Consider the following 23336-nt stretch of genomic DNA (forward strand, 5'->3'; position numbering starts at 1 on the left):
ATTGCTTTTTAAGCTGTTAATGCATGCAAAAATGTATAAAATAGATAGCGTTAAGTGCATGCACCAAACCTACTTTTGCCCATTTAAATGAGATCTAAAGCCAATTTTTGTAGAAAGGGAATTAAGAATAGCATTAACATGAGTCAACACACAATATATTTCAGAAAGCAGAATGCAGTAGAAAGCTGGATTAAAAAGTACTTTTTGAGATCACAATTACTGGGTACAAATCATACCTCTCCCTTAGAGCAAGAAATCTGGCAAAAGTCATAAGTAATGGTGGGACAAAAGCCCAAAAATACGAACAATTTTAATTATTGCTCGTACAAACTTAGAATGCTGATAGAATAACAGGTCTTACATTTACATAAGCATGAAGCCTGAAACTCAAATGTTTGTCATTATTTTCTGGCTTCAATCCTCAATGATTTGCTAATGATTTGCCAGAAAACTAACATTTTATAATGAACAGATAAAAAATATGAGGCAAAATGTGAACATTCTGCAAAAATCTGGACAACTGAGCAGAATGGTACAAACTCTAGACAAATGTAGTAGAAGAACAACATATTATTTGCATCATATCACTAAAGATTGTCCAAATAAAGATGAACAAGTTAAAATCATGAGGGAAAACAAAACATCTGAAAATACAGAAGAATGCAATATAACTTTATTTTCTAAAGCGATAGCTCTAGACACAGAGACTTTCGTAGTAGAATATTTGCATTATTCATTACTGAGGCTGCATAATTAAGTACCATTTGTTCAGAAAATGGTTGCACAATCGTATCATTAAACTGCAGCAGAGTGAGGTTGACGTTAAAAAGATATTGAAAATTTGATACACCTGCTAGTAAGACTTTCTGCTTTGGAGATGGAAAACAATGTATTCTACATAGAAAGTGCATTACAGACTCTGCCAAGGTAACCTTAGCTACCACTTTAGAAGATACTCTAAAGCAGGGGTGTCCAACCTTTTGGCTTGCCGGGGCCGCATTGAGTGAACAGAAATTGTCTTGGGGCCACATATAAAATATATCATATTGTTAACTCTTTCGCTGCCACGGGAGACCAAAGTCGACCTCCTGGCTGTACTGTAGGTGCATTCGAACAATTAATAAATGTAATAAATGCCTAATATTTGCCTTAAAATTCTAATTCTCATAATGATTTTAATTCACTAATCCAACAGTTAACTCTAACATCTTAGTTAATATATAGATTTTTTTTTTACAAATAAACAGATATTCACTACAGCACTAGCATTTCTCACTGGGAAAACCACTCCAGCAGTCCATCTACATACAATGTCAACACTAGCAGTCCTACAATACTATAATCCACAAAAATAAGCCAACAAATGTGCAATAAAGTAAATAATTCACATTACTGACTTAATAAAACAATTCTGAATAAGCTACAAGAGGGTCTCTCCCAAACAAATGACTGGTGCCAGAAACATGGCCTCAAGCTAAATGCCAAAAAATGCACAATCATCCACTTTGAGTGATGTCCCCACAAATTATCACATTAATAACAATGTTGTAAGCACGCAATCAGTCGTGAGGTGCTTGGGCACCCAGATTGATAGTAATTTGACTTTTGACCACCACGTTGTCTCCGTTGTACGGAAAGCTTTTTACATGGCCCACCTCATTAGTAAGGGTTTCTCATCCAGGGACAAGGAGGTCATAACATCCATGTATTCTTCCTTTACAAGAGCAATTATTGAGCACAACACCCCTTTTGGCACGTGCCTCAGCAAAACACCCTGCCAAAAGAAAGACTACAACCATTTCTGACAAAAAAAGGTCGAAGGGCTGAGTTCACTTAGTTATCCAAACAGACTAAAGCTTCTTGCTTTCCTCTGTCTCTCACTGGCCCCTATAAATTTCATCACTGGCTTGCTTTCCAGGCTAAGAAAGATCCTGCCTTAAGAGACTTCCTCTACCCAGAAGTAGTAGTTATAATTAAAACGCTCACTACAAAGACCACAGCCTTCACTGCAACTTAAACAAGCCACTTTGTATGGACAGGTTCTTGACACAAAAACTTTCAACTTCTGTAAAAATCTCCTCTCGTTATCAAACAATATAGTTCAACAACTCTACAACTGGATGGATAGCCATGAATGTACTCCTTAAGTAAGTAGCACAGCCTTCATCAAACCGGAAAGAAAATCCACATACTAAACTTTCCCAGCTGGATGGCTAAGATCTAATATTGGTTACTCAAGTCTACTTGTCTAAGAAGAGGGGCCTATTTAACTAAGAATTCCATTTGCAAAAATATATTCAGTATACATATTAAATCTCTCTCTCTTAGACACACACACACACACACACACACACACACACACACACACACACACACACACAGAAAAGGAGCCCCTACTTGTAAAATAGGCAACCTCAGTAATCACATGAGACAGTCTCACTGATTGAAATTGTCTGGAAGTCAAAATATCTGAAAAAAAAATCATAATAGAGATGGATTCATCCATGTAATTTCCCACCACCAAAAGGACCATCAATAAATCAACAGACAACTGCTCAGCAAAAATTAAATCATTAAGAAATCTATAAACTCTCTAAGATCATACTACATACTGGAGTAAACATATAACTTCCCTCCAATATAAAGCCATTTGACAGACATTTTAATTTGTGCAGAAGTTATTCACAGACTGACCATTTACTAAGCTGTAATGCTGACCATCGCTTTTGAAAAAAACAAATTCCCAGACTTTGTCAATAGCTCAAAGTGAAGAAAAGATTACTTTTTTTATTTATTATGTATTTATTTAATTTTGGAAAACATCTTTAAAACTGTTAAACCGATTACACACACAGAAACACAGAAAAGTTATTGTGATAAGTAAATCACAGACTGCTGCAAGAAATCAGTCACAGCACACTATGCTTACGTCCGAACCAATGAAGCATACCTGTCAATTCCAAAATAATTAAAGTAGCTTAATAAGAAAGTTATTTGCAAGGTTACATGGCAGTTTATATTGGAAATAAGTGGAGATATTAAAAACTCTCTGTTTCTCATAATTATGCTGAAAAGTCTTCCAAGGGAAATACAACGTTCTGATTTAGCATGGAACCATACCTCTCAACCTTAGAGCAAGAATTCTGGACAAAGCGAAAAATAAAATTGGGACACAGGACCAAAAATAGTTATGCATCACAGACACCAATGAAACAAGTGTAGCTGCAAACATTATACATCACGTATAATGTTTCTATCCCATTATTGTCAGTTAAGCATTATATGGCTCATTCAATCCTGCCTTCTTTTGCAACAAAGAAAACCATACTTTGAAATGACAAATCCATTAAAAATAATAAAACACATTGGCTCCACATCCTGCAACTTCCTACCTGCAAACAACCACATAGCTTTCACTGAAACTAGGTCTGCTTATTTCCACAGAATGACACCTCTCCCTAATTAAATCTAATGGTATACAATCTACCAGGATCTGGACTACCTGAAATAAATTAAATTACGTTCTGTAAATTGCAAGTGCACTTTGTTTAATTACACTATATTTCAAAGCCCACTTGCTGAATTTTTTCAGTAACATCCCAATATCCATTTCCAGGTCACTTTACAAGACATTGGCAGTGGTAGATTTAGCATCCTCCAGATCCTTACAGGACCACACTCTGCTAACATTGTCCATTAAATGTAAATATCCATCCACTGTAAATGGCAAGAAGCCATGTCTTAAAAAATCTATTTTTGGCATTCCTAGTACCCAAGTATCAGGTTTTGAAACAAAGAAGCATATTCTCCACAGTTTGTAAGTCTCTGTCTTTAATAATCATCTACTATTGCAGCACTCCCAACACAAACACACACATACACACTAAAACCCCCAACATTTAAAAAATGACATTGTGCCCACCTGATTTGCCAGTATTGATGATCCACCAAACATATGCTTACTGTTGTCCAATCTATCATTGCTTAGAACCCACCAATGACAAGACAGTACTGGGTGATTTTTTTGTTTGTCAAAAAAAACAATAAACTTTATATGCTACAGTCCCACATTAGTCAATCCACTACTGACCCATTAACCCTAGGCTGCTGTCTCATTCTTACTCCCTGTGACTGCATTACCTTGGATGACTACTTTTATTTCCTAAGCAAAAGACACAAATTGGAAGATGAGGCAAAAATCCAGACATTCTTCGAAAATCCATACAGTTGAGAGGTATGATTTCATATTCAATACAACACTCTCCCTGTCAGGAAAGCTGCAATTTAATGAAAGTGTACTTTTAATGTAAGATGCATTTGTGAGCTAACTTGTTTGTACGTTAGCCTCTTTGCGCATATGTCTCTCTCTGTCTCTCTGTCATGCACACATAAACACACATACACTTCTACTTTCACGCACACAAACATTCTGCTTTCATGCATGCACTCACTCACACCATACTTACCTATTAACACAGGTTAAGTGCTGTCTCTTTAAAAGGCAATGGCGGCAAATCCATAGACGAGTCCCTCTTCAGCAAGAACACACACATTGATTCTTTGGCACGAAAATATGACACGAACACACAGACCCTTCTTTGGTGAAAAAAAATCAAAACTAGAAGGATGCTTTGGTGCATGCGCACACCAATGTTAGAGTTACAGGTCACGGGCACGAAAAACACAACAAAAAAGTGTTTTGGGGCATGTGTACATCGATGTTGGAGTTAGAGGTAGAGGGCTGCATGGCAGAGCTCTGAGGGCCGCATGCGGCCCATGGGCCTCAGGTTGGACACATCTACTCCAAAGAGAATTAAAAGCTCCATATTTGTATTCAGCAGAATGTTTAGTAAACATGTACACTGGCTATTTACAAAGCTCTTTTTCATCTGAATTATACTATACATTCAAATGGCAATATCTCCCTACTGCTTCAAGATGTTCTTATAAATATTTTCAAGAGCAGACCACTCAGTATTTCCACTTTCATTTTGTGCTTCCCAGCCTAATATCTTTTAGGAAAAGTAAATGACAGTCTTAGATATGTTCAGGTCTATCCAAGCATGTAAACATGAATATTCTGCTATAACATACAATGAAAGAAAATATTACTTTTTCTTAGAAAAGAGGATTATTTTTGGATTGCTTTTCATAAGAACACACCAATTATATGAATCAGATACAAAGTCAGTTTGTTAGCTTCAAAAAATGGAAAATGAGACTTCATAAAACAAATGGTAAACAGATCACTCAGAATGGCTATATAAGACTACTGGTGGTACATAACAATAAAAGAATATTTTCTGTAACTGTACAAAGAATTACAACAAATTTCTTTAAATAACATATAGGGCCAAATTCCAAAAAAGATGCTCTTGGTGTAAGTCTGCGCTGATTCTGAAAGACCTGCTCTCAGTGTAAGTGATTTTCTTTGGTGTAAGGCTTATATATAAACGAAACACCTGCTCTCAGCCTGTTCTCAGTGTAAGTGGTCATTTACACTGAGAACAAATCTTTTGGAAACAGGACCATAAAGTCCTTTAGCTACAAGCTGAACTTTGCTTATGGTTGCAGCTGTAAAGGCACACACACACTATGCTATCTTCTTGTAATATAACGTACTGTGTATGAATATAAACTGGGGTCATAACTTAAGGGCCACAAACATATATTGTCAAGAGAAATAAAGATTTCAATTTCTGAAGTAATTAAGTAAAGTAGCATTTTAAGCTATTATTGTACTCAGTGTACTGATCAGGAGAATACACAAACAATTACAACATGGTGTAATGCAAAATGTAATATTGTGGCAATAAAGGGGTATGAACTAAACTCACTGGGGCATGCTTTTGAAATGTTAGATCTCTGTTCCCTTTGGGATGTATTTATGAAACATGCAAGCAATAGCAACAGTATACACTGCTACAAAATACAACTAAGAAGCAAATTCTAACCTCAGAGGTCCTACTGTAGCACACCTCTGAACCTGACCCCCATAGCTTTTTTATATATATATATATATATATATATATATATATATATATATATATATATATATATATATATAGAGAGAGAGAGTGTGTGTGTGTGTGTGTGTGTGTGTGTGTATAAATATATATATATATATATATATATATATATATATATATATATATATGTAACTTACAATACAAAATTCATATTACCGAGCACAGAGTGCCGGAAACTCAAAACACTGAAAGTTAAAAATGTTTAATTTAATTATAATGAAACTGGAAATTCTGACATCTGGAATACTGACTGTAATGCAAGTAGTAGTATGTAAGTGTGAGTCAATAGAGGACTGTATCTTTAAATTTTTTAGTGTAAAAAAATGGCAGATGTTTCGTACGATGGTCCAGGTAGTACTGAGAGCATTTACACTCCAATTTGGTCCCAAAAAGGTATGTGCCCTTTACCCCACTGTAGTTCGATCCCAGAGTTGGTATGTACAGCTGGGGGGAGCACAGCCCCCCACCTCTGTAAGTTTCAGATTGTATGGTCTGCAGAATAGAGGTAAGTGCATAGTTACTGAGTGTGTGAAAGCTATAAGAAGTATTCTGGAATGGTGAATAGTATGGTTATGTGTAGATTATTGTTTAGATTAGGAATTACATTTTAGTTTGATGAGTTTGGAGTTTATTTCTGTAGAGGTAGTTGTTTTCTGAAGTTTAAAGTGTTGTTATAGTATTGTTCTGGTGAACAGTTTTGTGTATCATTTGCATGTTTAAGTTCAGCATTTTAAAGTTTCAGTGTTTTCAGAAGTCAGCATTACGGTCTCAGTATTTTAATAGTCAGTATTTTAGGTTTTTGGTATTTAAAAGTAGATCTATATATATGGTTTCACTTCATAAACGTGAATTGCTGAAATATTGAATTTCATCAATTCGTGTCCATGAAGCCGAAACCGCTAAATAACAAAAGTGCATAATCGCAAATAGGACTATGTCGAATTCACACTTATGCATTTTCGTTATCATACAGAAGTGTTTGGCTGGGATGGTGTCTGCAGTTTAAGGTGTGTGAGTGTGCATGAGTGTTTCTGTAACTTGCATGTGTGGGTCAGGGTAGGGAGGTGGGGGTATGAGTGTGTGTGTTGGCTGTGTGTGATTTTTTTTTTTTTTTTTTTACTGTCTGTGTGATCTCGGAGTTAGTGTATATAAGTAGGGGGTATGGGGGTGCAGGGGGGGTTTGCCCCTCTGCATATGTGTAGTGCAGGTGTGTGTCTTTGTGGTGGGGTGTTGTATTTCAGTGTTTTGTGGTGTGAGTGTTATGGTTTGTGTGTTGGATGTTATGATTTCGTGGTTGTAAGGTGTTGGTGTTTTATTGGTTTCGGCATTATACTGTTGAAATGCTGAAATTTGATATGTCCGCATTTTGGCAATATGAAGTGAAACTATATATATACATATATATATATTTTATATATATATATATATACGTACACACACACACACACATATATATATATATATATATATATATATATATATATATATATATAGAGAGAGAGAGAGCGGAATTTGTTTGGTAAAATATATTGGAATTTTACTTTTAATCTCATGGTAACTCAGTAGAAAAGTTTTCTATGCTATTTCTGTGTTCTGCACACTGAACAACAATATTCTCATTGTAAAAATTATATATTGCAAAATATGAGGCTGTGACAGTGAATACCTTTAAACATACCAAAGTAGTGCTTACTGATAAAAGGCCATAAATTAGTCCCTTGTTGAAGTTTCATTATGAAACTTTCATGGAGTAACAATAGGATGATTGGCAGTGCCAGTGGTTCAACAGGTAGCATATTCACCTTTGGTGTAAAAGGCTGTGGGTTCTATGCCCATGCCAGATAGATGAATTGCTGATGCTGCAGTGTAGCATAAGGGGGGCTTCTAAGTGTGTCATCTTTTGGATGATATGTTAAACCGAGGCACCAACTTCCTGAATCGGTAGTAGCTCAGGTGGATGTAAAACATCTCATGGTACCTATTGAAAAGAGTAAATGAAGTTGCCCAACACCCTAGCCAAATTTAACCTAGTAGTATTTATACCATCTCAGATCTCCCCTGAAAAGAGACTACTAGTCTATTGGGACTAACCTGGCCAACAAAGGATAACTAAAAGTAAATAAAGCTAAAAATTTTATTAAGACTCATATTCCTCCCTTAGTGGTTTCATACAGCTCTCTGATGAATTTGACTCTAGAACATTAGCTGTGCAAACATTTAGCATGTTTGATAAGGCTTGTTGCAAATTAAGAAAAAACTGGCAACATAAATAGGATTTTTGCTTTTTATGTAATAGCAAATTGGGAAAGAAGTCTTTTCTGCCATTATTGTACTCAGCATACTGAGCATAAGTTCATCTCAGCACCCACAATGAAAACTGAGAATAATGCAAAATGTCAGATTGTGGCAGTGGTTATATGAACTAAAGCCACTGGAATCTGTCTTTAAAAGAATATATCTCTGCCAGCCTATAAGATTTCATTATGAGTCTTTAAATAGCATCTTGCTCTGCAGTTGTAACCTCATAGCTTCCAGTCAGGACATCTTTGAATTTGACAACATAGCCTTAGCATCCTAAAAGCATGGTATTGCAACCACAGCATGTTACAACTGAAAATATATATATTTTCTAGTGACTTATGTCAGGTTTTCACTTTTGATCTAATTTACATCAGTAGAGAAGTATTATAAGTCATTACTGTGTTTTGCACACTTACTAGAAATTCAAAACATTACCCATAATGTAAATAGAATATAATGTAAAATGTCATACTATGTCAGTGAACACTTCTAAACATCCTGGTGTAGAGCCTGTTTGTAAAAGGCCGCATTTCAGTACACTTGACATTTCTTCATGAAACTTTCCGAGAGTAACAAAAGGAAACTCAGCTACGAGGCAACCTAACAATCCTATTTTATCCTTAAGAGTTTCAGTGCAGCAGTATGCAATATGCTATATACTATATTTGATCACATGCATCAATTGCCCTAACTTTTTGCACATCAAATATATATATATATATATATATATATATATATGTGTGTGTGTGTGTGTGTGAAAATATAGGGCATTTTTGCTTCTGATATAACTGCAATTTAGTGGAGAACTATTTTAGGCCATTTTTGTACCCTGTATACTAGGCAGATGTTCAGTGCTTTAACAACCATGCAAAATGAGTATAATGTAAAAAATACCAGACTGTGGCAGTTAAGATATGTACACCAAACTTCTGATACCTGTGTGTGAAAAGCTATAGATCAGTCCCCTTTTTAGATTTCACTGGGAATGTTTAAGTTAGTGACAGTATGGTGATAGCTATAAAATGTACCCCAACTCCAATTCTACCCTTTGGAAATTCAGTGCAGCTCAGTATTCAGTGTCAGATAACTGCCATAGCTAAATGAAAACATGGTATTGTAGTCATGACATTTTACAAGTGAAAAAATATATATATAGGTTCATAGGTGTGTACTAGGCCATTGGCCCTGGAGCCTTACAAGCCTAGCTCATAGAAGTGCCCTGGCATCATGCTGTCGTTAGTTCCCAATGCCTCTATCAAGTAAAGCCACTGGAGTAATCCTGGAGTGAACTTTCTATTTCCCATACACTCATCAAGATTTCTCTTGAAAAGGGCCAGTGAGGTGCTCTGCTTGACATGCATGGGAAGACTTTTCCAGAGCATGGGCAGTCTCTGAGTTATAAACCTGTTCCTTCAGCATGTTCTGTTGATTGTGGTAATGAGGTTGAGGTGCCTGGAGTGTGGTGCAGAGGGATTGGGATTTCTTTAGGTGTAACATTTTTAACAGGGCTGGGTCAGACATGGCTTTGTAAGTCAAGCAGAGATCGCCTCTTAACTGACGACATGAGATGGAGAAAAGCTGGATTTTTTTTAGTCTGTCCATGTAGGGCATGTGTTTAAGGCCTAGGATCCTTTTCATGCGGTACTTTTGTGGCCTTTCCAGCTGTTGCAGGTGTTTTGTGAGGTACATGCCAAATGGAGCATTATACTCGATGATTGGTCTAATGAGGGAATAGTAGAGAGAGATTATGACCTCTTTCTTCCTGGATGCAAAGCCCTTGGTAATGAGATGTGCCACATAGAAGGACTTTCTGATCACAGTGGCAATGTGATGGTCGAAGGTGAGGCTGCTGTCAACCTGTGTCCCCAGATATCTTATAATGCCTTCAGTGTTCGGTAGGCTACCATCAATGTGGTAATTAGTGGGAACTGAGTTTTTCCCAGGTGGAATGATGATGCATTTTTTGGCATTAAGCTTAAGGCCATGGTTTTGACACCAGTCATTGGTCTCAGTGAGGCCTTTCTGTAGGATGTCTACATCACTTGGGGAGTTAATAATGGCTCCCAGCTTGCAATTGCCGATGAACTTGGTCAGCCAGAGTCCCTCCGTGTTGGCCTGGCCTTCTGAGAAGTAGATGACAAACAGGAGAGGACCCAGGACCGATCCCTGTGGGACTCCACTCATGACTGGTCGGCAGTCTAACTTGGAGTCTGCTATTTTCACACTGTGGGTTCTATCTGTGAGCCAATTTGCAATCCACCTAGTGATATAGGGGTTGATGCCTAGTTTGGTGAGTCTATCAATAATTCCTGAGTGGGGAATGGTATCAAAGGTCTTGGCCAAATCGAGGTAGGCTGTATGAACTGCCTTGCCCTCATCCACAGCTCTGGTGACTGACTCAAAGAAGTCAACCAGGTTGAACAGGCATGATCTACCCTTCACAAAACCAAATTGCATGGGATCCAGAGTTTGGAGATTCCCTATATCCTTGTTAATTAGATCTATGATGATGCACTTCATAGCCTTACATATCAGACTCGTCAGGCTAATGGGGCGATAATTCCCAGGGTCTGTAGTTGCTCCGCCTTTATGGAGAGGGATGACTGTAGCAGTGCGCCATTCTGTCAGGACAAAGCCTGAGGTGAGGCTGTATATATATATGTGTGTGTGTGTGTGTGTGTATACATACATATATTTTGCTGAAATACAAATCATTTTTACTTCTAACATAAAGAAAACTTAATACATATATATTATAGACTGTAGTTTTATCTGGCCTTCTATGCAGAGGTGCTAGGCAAGTGTACTGTAGCACTGTGATAAAAGCCCTCTGGAATGGTGGAAATTTGATGTACTGCCAGACTATCACAACAAAAGCCTCTGGAATGCTGGCTATCTTAGTTGTATATAAGTAGGCATATGTCAATTCCACTATGATAGTCTACAATAAAAAAATCAAGGACTACTAATAAGATATTTGGGTAAAAATACACATATACTGTTCCAGTGGAAGGTTCCCCTTCTGAGAAAGTGCACCACCTATCACTGTGAAGTCATAAAATAAATATAATATTTACTTTATTCTTTACAGATACTAATCTAATATCTAATGGTTCTGATGCTGTTTGTTTTGTGGGTGTGTGAAAGGTTCATCAGAGCTGGATCCAAGGATGACTTGTATGTCAAGCATAGATCGCCTGTCAATAACCTCTAGGAGATAGAGTATAAAGATATGTCTTCAAGGTGATCCATACAGGATAAAGTGTTTATTCCCTGGATTCTCCTGGTAAGGAAATGTTCTGGGCATTCCAACTGTTGCATATGTTTCATCAGGTACATGCTGAAGGGGACATTATACTCAATGATGCATCTGACAGGGGCCAAATAAAGTGGCACTATGACCTCCTTGGACCTAGATCCCTTATTTTTAAGTTGGGTGACATAGAATGTTTTTCTTACTACCTTGGCCACATGTTTGTCAAAGACAAGATTACTGTCTATATCTGTTCCCAGATCCAAAACTGCCAGGTCAACTTTAGGGGTGTCTTACTGATGGAGTAATTAGCCTTAGGAGCAGTTTTCCCAAAAGGCACTATAATGCATTTCTTGGAATTGAGTTTTAGTCTGTCACTTTGGCACCAGTCATTTGTCTGTGTTACACCCTCTTGTAAGATGTTTTTTGTCTTAGAGGAATCTATGATAGCTCCCAGTTTGCAATCATCTGTGAACTTGGTCAGCGCAAGGCCTTTAATATTAGCTTTTATTGCTGAGAGGTAGATGCTAAATAGTAGTGGTCCCAAGAAGGAGCCCTGAGGTTTGCTGCTGGGCACTGGTCTCTTAGTGGAGGTGGTATCACCAATCCTGACTTCCTGGGTCATGTCTGTGTGAGCCAGCTTGCAATCCAGTGAGTTATGTAGAGATTTATTTTATTTTTTATTTAACATTTGTTTACCGGGAAAATCCGACTTGGAATGAGAAAATTTTCAGCAGAGGCCCTGGGAGAAACACTTCAGATGCATATCTTTGTAACATGGGAGGAAACCAGAGCACTCAGATGAAACCCACATGAATGCAGGGAGGAAATGCAGACCCTGAAAAGAAGGCACCTCAGCCGAGAATCGAACCAGAGAACATCTTGCTGTGAGGCAACAACGCAAACTGCTGCACCACTGCGCCGTCCACCATTTCTGCCTATTTCAGTGAGTTTGTCAATTATACCTGAGTGGGATATTGTATTAAATGCTTAGCTAGGTCTAGGTAGGTGGTATACACTGTTTTCCCCTCATTCATTTCTTTGGTGATCTTCTCAAAGAAGTCTACCAGGTTTAGTAAGCATGATCTTCCTTTAACAAAGCCAAACTGGGTTGGATCCAGTGTCTGAATGTTGCCTATGTCTTTGCTGAGCATTTCCATGATGATTAGTTCCATAGTTTTGCATATTAGACTAGTTAAACTAAAAGGTCTATAGTTTCCTAGGTTGGTTAATGGTTCACCCTTGTGAAGTGGAATAACCACTGCAGTCCTCCATTCCGATGCTACAAAACTTATTTTGAGGCTATAATTGAAAGGTGACTCAAGTGGTCCTGACAGGCCATATTTCCAGCTATTTAAGAGGCATCCCTGGATATTGTCAGAGCCCATTGAGGCTGCGTCTTTGGCTTTATTCAGCACTCTCAGGGCTAACTCCCTGTTAATAGTTGTTGTTGGTGAGGTTATACTACTATGTACAAGGTAAGAGGGGAGTGGGGCTGAAGTTTGAGCTGATGTTTATCAGCCAACAAATTCACTATGTCACTCTGCTCAGTGAAGGTGGCACTATTAACCACCAGTGTGGCACATTTATGTGTGCTGCTTTTGAGGTTTCAGACATAGCTGTAGAAGTCCTTGTGGTTATCTTTAGCCTGTGACCCTACCTTGACCACATAACTGGTCTTGTTGGACTTAATTAGTCATCTTAGTTTCCTGTTTAGTTTAAATAAAGAGTTCCTATCATTATGGGAGTTGTTCTTCCTGATTTTAGCCATGACGTTTTTTCATTTGTTATATACTCTATTAAGGTAAGGATTCAACTAATGTGGTTTGTTTCCAGAGTTTGTTTTTGGCTAACTTCTAGTAGTTTACAGTAGCCTCTATACAGTCATTAATATGGTTATAGAGGGTCTCTGTGAACAATTCTGCATAAGTTGTTTTGAACTCGGGGTTGAGAGGGGTAATGAATTTTGATAAACTATCCTGTAATGTATTTACTTTGAAAATGTTCCTAACTGTTACAGGGTGTGCTGGGGTTGATTTTTATTTTGAAGGAGACAGCTTTGTGGTCTGATCTCACCAGTGAGGAAATGACATGGGGGAGGGACGCAGAACTCTCCCATATTGGTGAGTACCAGGTCCATATGTTTGAACCTCTGCTGGGTGTGCACAGTATCTGGTTAATAGTATGTTATTTATTTATTTATTTATTTATTTATATTTGTTGACCAGGAAAATCTGACTGGAGATAGGTCCTTTTTCAGTGGAGGCCCGGGGAGAAAAGCTCCACAATAAAAACAACAATTAATTACAAGTTACAAGAAGTATAGGTAGGTTTTGTTTAACAATAGTGGTAAACAGTTATATTTCAAAATGAAATTATTTAGTTAAATGGTACAACACTTATATCATTGGTGCCATAAAGACTAGAAGGTATTTTAATAGGTGAGCTAGCAGCTATTACCCTTAAATAACAGTGGCTAAGATTACAGCTGAGATATAGGTTTACAAGCTATGTATTTGGCTGCAATCCGAGGTAGTTAGAGGGGTGGAAGAAAGGGATTAGAAAGGTTGGGGTAGAGATGTTAGAGAGGTTTGTTACAGGGGCATGTCCAGTGCTCTTTTAGATAAGATTTTAGAGCAGCTTTGAAGTTAGTACATAATGACACAGACGTTATAGTGTGAGGAAGGGTATAAAATCCAGGAATCATTGTGCCTGCAAGTATGAGGCAGTCTATGTTTCTCCATCTATAAAGGGGTAGTTAAAGTCTCCTATGAATAGGGTATTTGTTTTAATAGTGAGTGTCTTCAGTGGGTCTAGATATGAGTTATGTGACTCTAGGAACATAGAGCGTGATCTGTGGCTTGCTAGGATTTGGTATGGGACTCTGCCTATGGTGATTTGCACATGGGTAAATGACAGGGTATCACCTTGTTAAACAATGTATAATTATGCTTGTTGCTAACATAGATTGAGACACCTCCACCTTTTGTCCCAGTCTGTGCAGCTGATGGTCTAAATGTCTGGAAGGTAGTGAAGCCTTGAACTGCTGGAGTACTTTCTGCAGATTTAAACCATGTTTCTGTAATGACAGAGATGTCTATATTCTCCAGAGTAATGAGACCTTGTAGGGTATATAGATTCTTGTTTAGACTCCTAGCATTGAGCAGTAAAACATTTAGTTTCTTTGGATTGTATTTGCTATGTTAGTAGGTTTGTCAATTAGACATTGCCTGAAAAAAGTCTGTAAGGTGGTAGATAAAGTTTCAGCCAGTATTCGGAAGCCTATGGGAGACAGGTGCAGACCATCCTTTGCAAAGCAAAGTGGTCTATTAACCATGTCCTCCCATGCTAACAAATATTGACTCTCCTTGGAAGGATACCAAAAACTAAGCCAATTATTGAAGTCAGTCATCGTTTGTTCATACTATGGCATCATCCTTGGTAAAGGTAGAATGCTGCTCAGTGCACGCCACATACCTGCCTAAGACACATATTCAGAGAGATCAACAATGCCTCTCTTCGTATAGTCCAGGGAAGTGCATCTCAGGTCATTAGCACCCATATGAACTATGACAGTATCATACTGGTAGCTGTAGTGCAGTGACTTGAGTGTGTCCGTAACATGGCAGACACTGGCTCCAGCTAAACAACAAACTTATCTTCTTCTAATTCAGTCTGGTGAGTGAGGCATGATAGAGTTCCCTATGACAAGAGTCCTGGGTAATGTGTTAGCCTGCCTTATGAGCTTTACTCTCAAGGCTCCATTGGCTGATGGAGTATGTGTGCTGTTTGGTACTGCTCTAATTGAGTGCTTTAGAGACTGCTGCTAACGCTATCCTTAAGCATAAAAACAATGGCTATCTCTCCTCTGCTACTTTCCTAGACCTAGCTAAAGCATTCAACATGGTCCCACACAAACAACTCATCTCTGTTCTCAATAACCTATCCTTCTCTTTATCAGTCACCAGCTGGTTTCAGAGTTACCTGTCTGACCACCAGCAATCCGTTGTATGGCAGAATGACATATCTCCCCAACTACCTGTCTCTATTGGTGTTTCCCAAGGATCCATCCTTGGACCCCTACTCTTCTCTATTTTCACCAATAATCTAGCCTCTGCCACCAAACATGGCACACTCCTACAATATGCAGATGACTTAACCATCATCTGCTCAGCCCAGTCCTACCCGAACTGCAAAAGGTCACACAGGATGCCGTTTCCTGTGTTGAAACTTGGTTATCCGATGCCCAGTTAATACTCAACCCGAATAAAACTAAACTCCTCATCTTCCAACTCACCAAACATACTCAAAACATCTTTCACTTTATCATCACAGCAAAAGACAACACCGCTATCCACCCAACAGATCACACCAAATTGCTAGGAGTTGAAATAGACAATAATCTCAAATTTGACATTCACATATCCATGACCATAAAAAAAGTCCACAAAAAACCTAGGAGCCTTATACAGAAATAAGCAACTTCTCACCAAAGCAGCAAGGATTTCAGTTGCAAATTCCCACCTTATCTCCACCCTACTTTATGCCTCTCCAATATATACCAACCTAAAGCAATGCAATCTAAATGAACTCAAGACCTGCTACAACAAAATCGCCAAATTCACCACCGGGGCATCCTACCGTAGTCACCACTGTCTCTTACTTGCTGAACTGGGCTGGCTAGGACTCCCTCACCTCCTTCAATGGTATCAACTCACACTCGCCCACAAACTAGTAAACCATCCACTAAAAGTCCCATGCCTCCAGAATCTACTCCAACCCTATCTCACCACCAAACCACTACGATCCAGCAACAAAATTCACTTACAGGATATTAGAGCCAATAACTCTGCTGGAGAAGCACTATTCGCCAGCGCCATAGCCAAATTATGGAACACCTCCCCCCTACAATAACCTCTGTACCATCATGCACCCACTTCAAAGCTTTATTAAAAGTGCACCTAAAAACATGCTGGCTATGCCCTTGTAACTCCCCCCTCTAATTTCCCCCACTCCATCTACCTCTCTTCCACCCCACTAACTACCTTTGATTACAGCAAGCTCTGAAGCTTATATGCCTAGCTACTTATTATACAGCAGTAATTTCTTATTGTAACAATTGTAAATGACTGCTATTTACTTCGCAGATGACAAAGATTCTAGTTGTCTACTGAATGCACTAAGTTCTTCATCTGTAACTATGTTTGTAATATTTTAATTGCTATGTTCTTCATCTGTAATTATGTCTGTAATATGTTAATTGTGGAGCTTTTCTCCCTGGGCCTCCACTGAAAATGGACCTGTGTCCAGTCGGACTTTCCCAAGCAACAAATGTAAATAAATAAATAAATAAAATAAATAGTGTCTTGTGTAATGTATGTATAGAGGACCAAATTGCTGCTTCTAGAATACTTCTAGAGTCCAACCATTTCAAAAAATCCATATATGAAGCCAAGGCCCTGGTAGAGTGGGCCTTTACCCTGCCTGAAATAATGTTGTTGTAGTGAGTATTACAAAAGGTAATAGGCAGAGACAACTGTTTGGAAATAGTATGTTTTGACACAGGTTGTCCCTTTTCTTACATTCATAAGAAATGAACAACTGATTTGAAAATCTGAAAAATTTAGTTCTGTCAAGATAGTACCAGAGTTGTTTGTGGACATCCAAATAAATGGAGTATCTTTTCTCCCCCATTTGTAGGTTCAGGAAAGAAAACGGGGAGATGGAGTGATTGGCTTAAAGTAAACCTAGATACCACTTTAGGCATAAAAGAAGGATTAGTTCTCAAATTCACCATAAGGGCTTGGAACTCAGATATTCTTTTGCAGAGGTCAGAGCAATCAAAAGAACAGTTTTCCATTTTAAGAGCCTCAAGTCAGACAGATTAGCTGGTTCAAATGGAGCAAGATGGTGCACGTGTTATCCTCTCTAACACAAAACTAAGATCCTAAAGTTGGGCCGATGGTTTTCTTGGAGGCCTCCTATGCAAAACCCTAATCAAAAATATTTGGAGATGAGAATGTACTGAAAGATTGGATTCACCACGAAATCCCAAAACCGCACAATACCGACACGCAAAATACCAACGCCCAAAAGAACGAAATGTCAGAATACCGAAAACAACAAAACAACAAAATAAAACCCCAAAACCAGCAATTACATGTATGCAGGGGGGCAAGCCCCCCTACACCCCAACACCCCCCGTAACTTAAATGTACCTACTCCGAGATTGCACTACAATGGGAAGAATGGCAAACATACCTTTACGCACTATACGGCAATCTCCATTATTTGCTGTCGAGATTCTGAAGTTTCATTCTTCTGGGCGTCGGTATTGTGGGCATCAGTATTGTGCGGTTTTGAGCTTTTGTAGTGTTCCCAAAAGATCAGGATCCATGGACAGACATGCTGAAATGGCTGATGAATGAACCATGAGGGAGGAGTAAGAAACGTTAAAGGGTAGTAACTCAGACAAATATTGTAAAACAAAAGAACAACTAGCCATGAATGGGTGCTGGTTATGTAGTTGGCACCAACTAGAAAACCTTTTCCATTATCTAATATATGATTTTCTAGTAGCAGTCTTTCTTGCCTTTAATAGTACCTGTTGCACTTCCTCAGTAAACAGGTGCCTAAAGGCAATTAAGACCCTGTCATCCAAGCAGTCAGTTAAAGTTGATTGGAGGTGGTGTGTGTCAAATACCCTTGATCCTGTGTGAGTAGATCCATTCTGTGAGGAAGCTCGTGGAAATTTCCATTGACCATTTCCAAAAGAAGGGAGATTCACTGTTGACTGGGCCAGAAAGCAGTCACCACAAAAATTTTGGGGGATTCCCTCTGAATATTCAGAAGTACCATGGAAATCAGTAGAAAGGGTGGAAAAGCATACAGGAACATTCCTGTCCAGGGAAAGGAAAAGGGATCTATTTTCCAGGCATTCTTGCACTGAGTCCTGGAGCAGAATCTCAGTGGTTGATTTATCAGAGAGAAGAGAAATTGTTCTTGAGCAACTGCCCACAGATGGATCAAAGCTTGGAAGACCTCCAATCTAGTTTCCATTTGTCAGGGTTCACCCTTGTCCTGCTCATTTTCTCTGCCACACAGTTTTGCCCTGATGGAATGTAGGAGCCTATAGAGTGAGACTGTGCTGTGATGCTATATCTGAAACTAACATGGCTAGTCAGGAAGGGGGGCATAACCTTTTTCAGTCTTGCTTGTTGATGCACCACATGCCTGTGGTATTGCTTGCAACATCTTCAAGAAGTCACAAGGATCACAGGTGATTCAAAGAGTTAGGTGCCTTGATCAAGGCAAACAGCTCTTTTACATTAATGTACTTGCATATCTCCTTGGTATCTCACACACCTTGCACTTTTATCTCTTCTGAATCTGCTCCCCATGCAAAGCTCAAGGCATCTGTGGTGACTGACTGCTTTGAAGTAGGGAGGGAGAAGGGGACACCTGGATATAAGGATATTTGCTGTCTCCACAAAGTGATTTCTCATCTGACAAACACCAAAACTGGGATTTGAAAAGACAGAATGATGGTGGTATTGGGACCAAAGACACTTCAGATACTATTATATCCTTCTCATATAGTCTTGCCAGGGGTATCATGAGAAATCATAAAGCCATGGGACCAAAAATCCTGACATATTCCCTCACAGTGTCTGACGTCTGAGTGAAAGACCTTAGGAAAAGATCTAGATCTAGATATAGATCTATTTTTGTCCTGTGGAAGAAAAGCTCTTTGAACTGAAGTGTGTAGTTGACATCCCAGGAACACAATCCAGTGTGAAGGAGTCAAAAAGACTTTTGAATGTTCTCTTGAAATCCCAGTTTGTGTAAGAGATTTCTCACCCAAGAGAAAGATTCCTGATGCTTTGGAAAAGACTCTGCAAAGATAAACAGGTCATGTAATTATGGAAAAGTATGAATACCCTGTAACCTGTAGTGAGCTATAACTGGAGCTAGACACTTTGTGAACACTCTTGGTGCAGTGGGTAGTCCAAAGGGTGAGACAGAGGACTGATAATATGATTCAGATTCAAAGAACCTTAAGAAAAGCTTAAAGTCTGGATGAATATGGATGTGAAGATGAGTATCTTTTAAATCGAATGTTACCAGGAAATGTAAATGAGGAAGAAGATGTAGCAGGTTGTGAAGCTAGAGCATTTTTAACTTGGACACCATCGCAAACAGGTTTAGGGAAGAAAGAAAGACCCAGAACTGGTCTCCAAGCATTTCTTTCTTTGGCATTAAAACATCCTTGAATAAAATTCTTTTCAGCCTGAAAAGGAACATCTGGTTCTATCACTCCCTGGGACAGCAAGTGTTGAAGGACAAATGGAAATAAATTAGTCTGATCTGATAGATGAAGAATGACCCCTCTGGAAAGGAGAGATTTCTTTCCACTGCCATCTCACACATTGGTGAATGATCTTCAAAACCAATTTGTCTCAGACTATCTGTTTCAAAGAGAAAAGTGCAGATTAAGACTTTCTAGAAGGGAAAAGAGACTGCTGAATGAGGGGGCAAGGTCCCTTAAATAGCCATTCTGACTTGTTAGACTATCCTTGGCTTTGGGGGATTGCTGATTTTTTTTAGAAACCCCCTGCCATTTCTTCTTAAACATCTGTTTACCAGCATTTTGTTGAGACTGTTTATTTGTTTGTTTGTTTGTTTTTGCCAAAATTGGATGAGGGGTTACAGAAATTCCTGCATTAACTTACCCCTTTCCTCACCCTTTTTGATAACCTCTGCAGCAAAGGGACCAAAAACTAAATCTCTATCCAAAGCAGAATTTAAAATCTCGTTCTTCACATAATCTGGGAGGTTGTGAGAATGCAGGTAGGCAAACCTCCTCAAAACAGTACCAATAGCCATAGCCCAGGAAGAACTTGATTATACACACACAATGTAAACAATGAATTGTGACTTATACAGTGGGAAAAAAACTAAATTATTTAAAGCAGATTTTTCCTCAAATAAGAAACTGTAGACGATTAGTCAGAATACACTTTAACACATGAAACTGCAGTTCAAAATTCTGAAAATTAAAGTTACAGAAGTATACATTATTTTGCCATACTTATCAATACTCTTCCCATCCTTGTCAGAAAGAATAGGATTGGAATTAAAGGAAAACTCCACTATAGAATTAAACAAATCTGTTTTTTTCAACTCCACTATAGAACTAAACAAATCTGTTTTTTTCACTCTATCTTTGTTTCCTGACCTATTTTAACACCTCAACATCACTCTAAGTGGTTTATTTGTAATTTTAGCCTGTTTTCCACAACATGGCTACCAATGGGGCTTGATGTATCAACATGATCTTGTTCTCCCTCAACCCTTTCTCTTTCCCATAATGCTTTGTATGACTCATGGCAGACATAAGGAAGTAACTGTGAATTTCCATGCCATTGACATATAATGGTATTTATGTGAGTCACTATTATCTTCTTTACTTTCTGTAAAATGACTGCTTCTTTTCTGTCTTTTATCACCCTCATTTATGTTTGGCTCAGAGCTTGTTTTATACTATACTTAGACGTTATCCAGTTACAGCCAGAAAAGTAGCTAAATTGTTGGCCTTTGTTCAGGGTTTTCTTTTGTAGTTGCTGGGTAAGGTTTGGTAACAGTGTATAAAAACTTAAAAGATTGAAGAACTTTGAACATTTTACAGTATATGCCTTTTTAGGGGCAACAGACTGACTATCAGATGTATTGCAGGCAGTGACACACATATCCTCTGAAGCTGTTAGAGCTGGAAGAATGTGTGAAGGTTCTGGAAAATTCACTCTGTAACAGGTTATAGTATTTTCTGAGGGACTGAGAAACGTCAGTGTTTTCTCACTGAAAACAATGGTACCTTCTGGAGATAGTCCCAAAGAAAGAGAAATCGCCATGGGGAGAATCAAAAACTGAGCTCTCCTAGGAGTCTGAATCAGAAAACTGTGGAGAAAACCCTGTATCTGTTTCTTCATCTTCCTGACAAGATTCAAAATCTTGAATCTCTTCAAAAGAAGAGGTATCCCTCTTGCTTTTTCAAGAAATCACCTTACAAGAAGGATCAGTAGCCTGAATTAAACGCTGAACTAGACCCAATAAACTACTCCTGTCTAAGGAAATTTGAGGAGATTAGATATGAGTTTAGCTTTCTACTTCTTTTTGACAGGAAAAATGGGGCCAACAGTATTATGAATGACATCAGCAGCTTCCACAGGGATGGCCACACCATTCTAACAGGGAAGCCTTCCCTATTCCCTCTCCCAGGATAACAAGAGTGGCTTTCCCTTGCCTACTGAAGGGACTCCAACAGCCTCAGAGGATGTGGCTAACCTCTGGTCAATGCGGCTGTAGCTGCTACACCAGAGAGATATGTGGTAAAAGATGAATGGTCTGAGGAACAAGTTATTGCCACTGCAGTCACCCATCTGCAGCTGAAGCATATTGCTAGCCTGCTGTAGTGGCTGTTTGCTTAACTTTTTGTTTTTGTGGTTGGAAGAAGGACTGACTATAGGACCGGTAGTTTGTTTCATGGTCAAGCTAAAAACAGTGCATCTTTTAAAGGGAAAAATAACTGCAAGAGTTGGTAAACATTAAAGTCTTTAAAAAACATATTGTTTACACAAAAACACAGTAAAAAAGCACTGTAAAACATTTGTCAACCACAGAAAGTAAAATAAACACAATTTCTCCATAGAATAAATGTTTTTCAGTTACTTTAATCAGCTTTTAAACTGACAAGAAAAAAAGTGTGCTGCCATTTAAAAGTATATCTAACACTCATTACTACCCGAACTACTTGCTTAAAAATACCTTTTATAAACTAAAAAATACAATAAAGCAACATTTTTTAATATGGAAGATTTTTCCCAAATGGGAAGTTATCTGACCTGCAGAAGAATTGCACGAGCTGACCATCGATCCTTAAATGTTCACAGCGGAGTGCTGTCTTCAATGGCAGAAAAGCACTGAAGTTGTTAGCAACCAAATCTGTCCTGATGACTTGGGTGTATGGAAGATGCCCTGAAGCTTTGGTAGTTGGCCATCTGTTATATCCCAGGATATAACCCACATAGTTATACTGCAGCAGTGATGAATATAATATCAAGAAATACGGCAAAGGAATGGACGGATTGTGTGAGAGAAGACCTGCAATGGTCAAGCAAGACTGTCAAAGAATGTAGGAGAGTGGTGGAGCTGAACTAAGAGAGATGGTGAGAGTTGCTACAGCACCCCAACGCCATGGAGAAAATAGAAAAAAGGGGGCTGATGACGATTCCATTTACTACTTTGCTAAATCTCTGAAGTGCTTAGAGTGAGGTGAATGTATAGCTATAAAACTTTGAGAAAAGTATTTGTTTAGATCTATCTAGGACATCAGATAATCTAACAATGGTTCTGATTCATCTTGTGTATTTATTAATTTGCTTTTATTTAAAAAAATACTTTATTTTACTTGAAAGAAAGTTACTAAAGCAGTAACTGTCCTTAATTATTCGGCACATTATATAACAACTGAGAAAGTATTTATGATTCATTATAACTGTAGGGTACATTGCTTGCCATAATCTCTAAATTATACCGTGCAACATGACTTCACCCATCAAATTATTTACCATGTACTTTAATAAAAAATAAATAGAAACAGAAGCTCAAAAGATAGCAACAGACTAAAGCTATCCCAAGTTAAACCATCATCTATGCTTCTTGCCTGCCCTGCACAGGTATGATTTTTAGAATCA

At 38.4% G+C, this 23336-nt stretch overlaps 1 protein-coding gene across 1 annotated transcript in view; it reads left to right on the forward strand.

The window, feature by feature from the left end:
• Nucleotides 1-23336, forward strand: part of PKHD1L1 (PKHD1 like 1) — a 1597738-nt gene that overhangs the window by 363925 nt on the left and 1210477 nt on the right. The window lies entirely within an intron of this gene.

Source organism: Protopterus annectens, chromosome 3.part1 (assembly GCF_019279795.1).
Source record: "Protopterus annectens isolate FY-2018-M chromosome 3.part1, PAN1.0, whole genome shotgun sequence".
Taxonomy (NCBI): Eukaryota; Metazoa; Chordata; order Ceratodontiformes; family Protopteridae; genus Protopterus; species Protopterus annectens.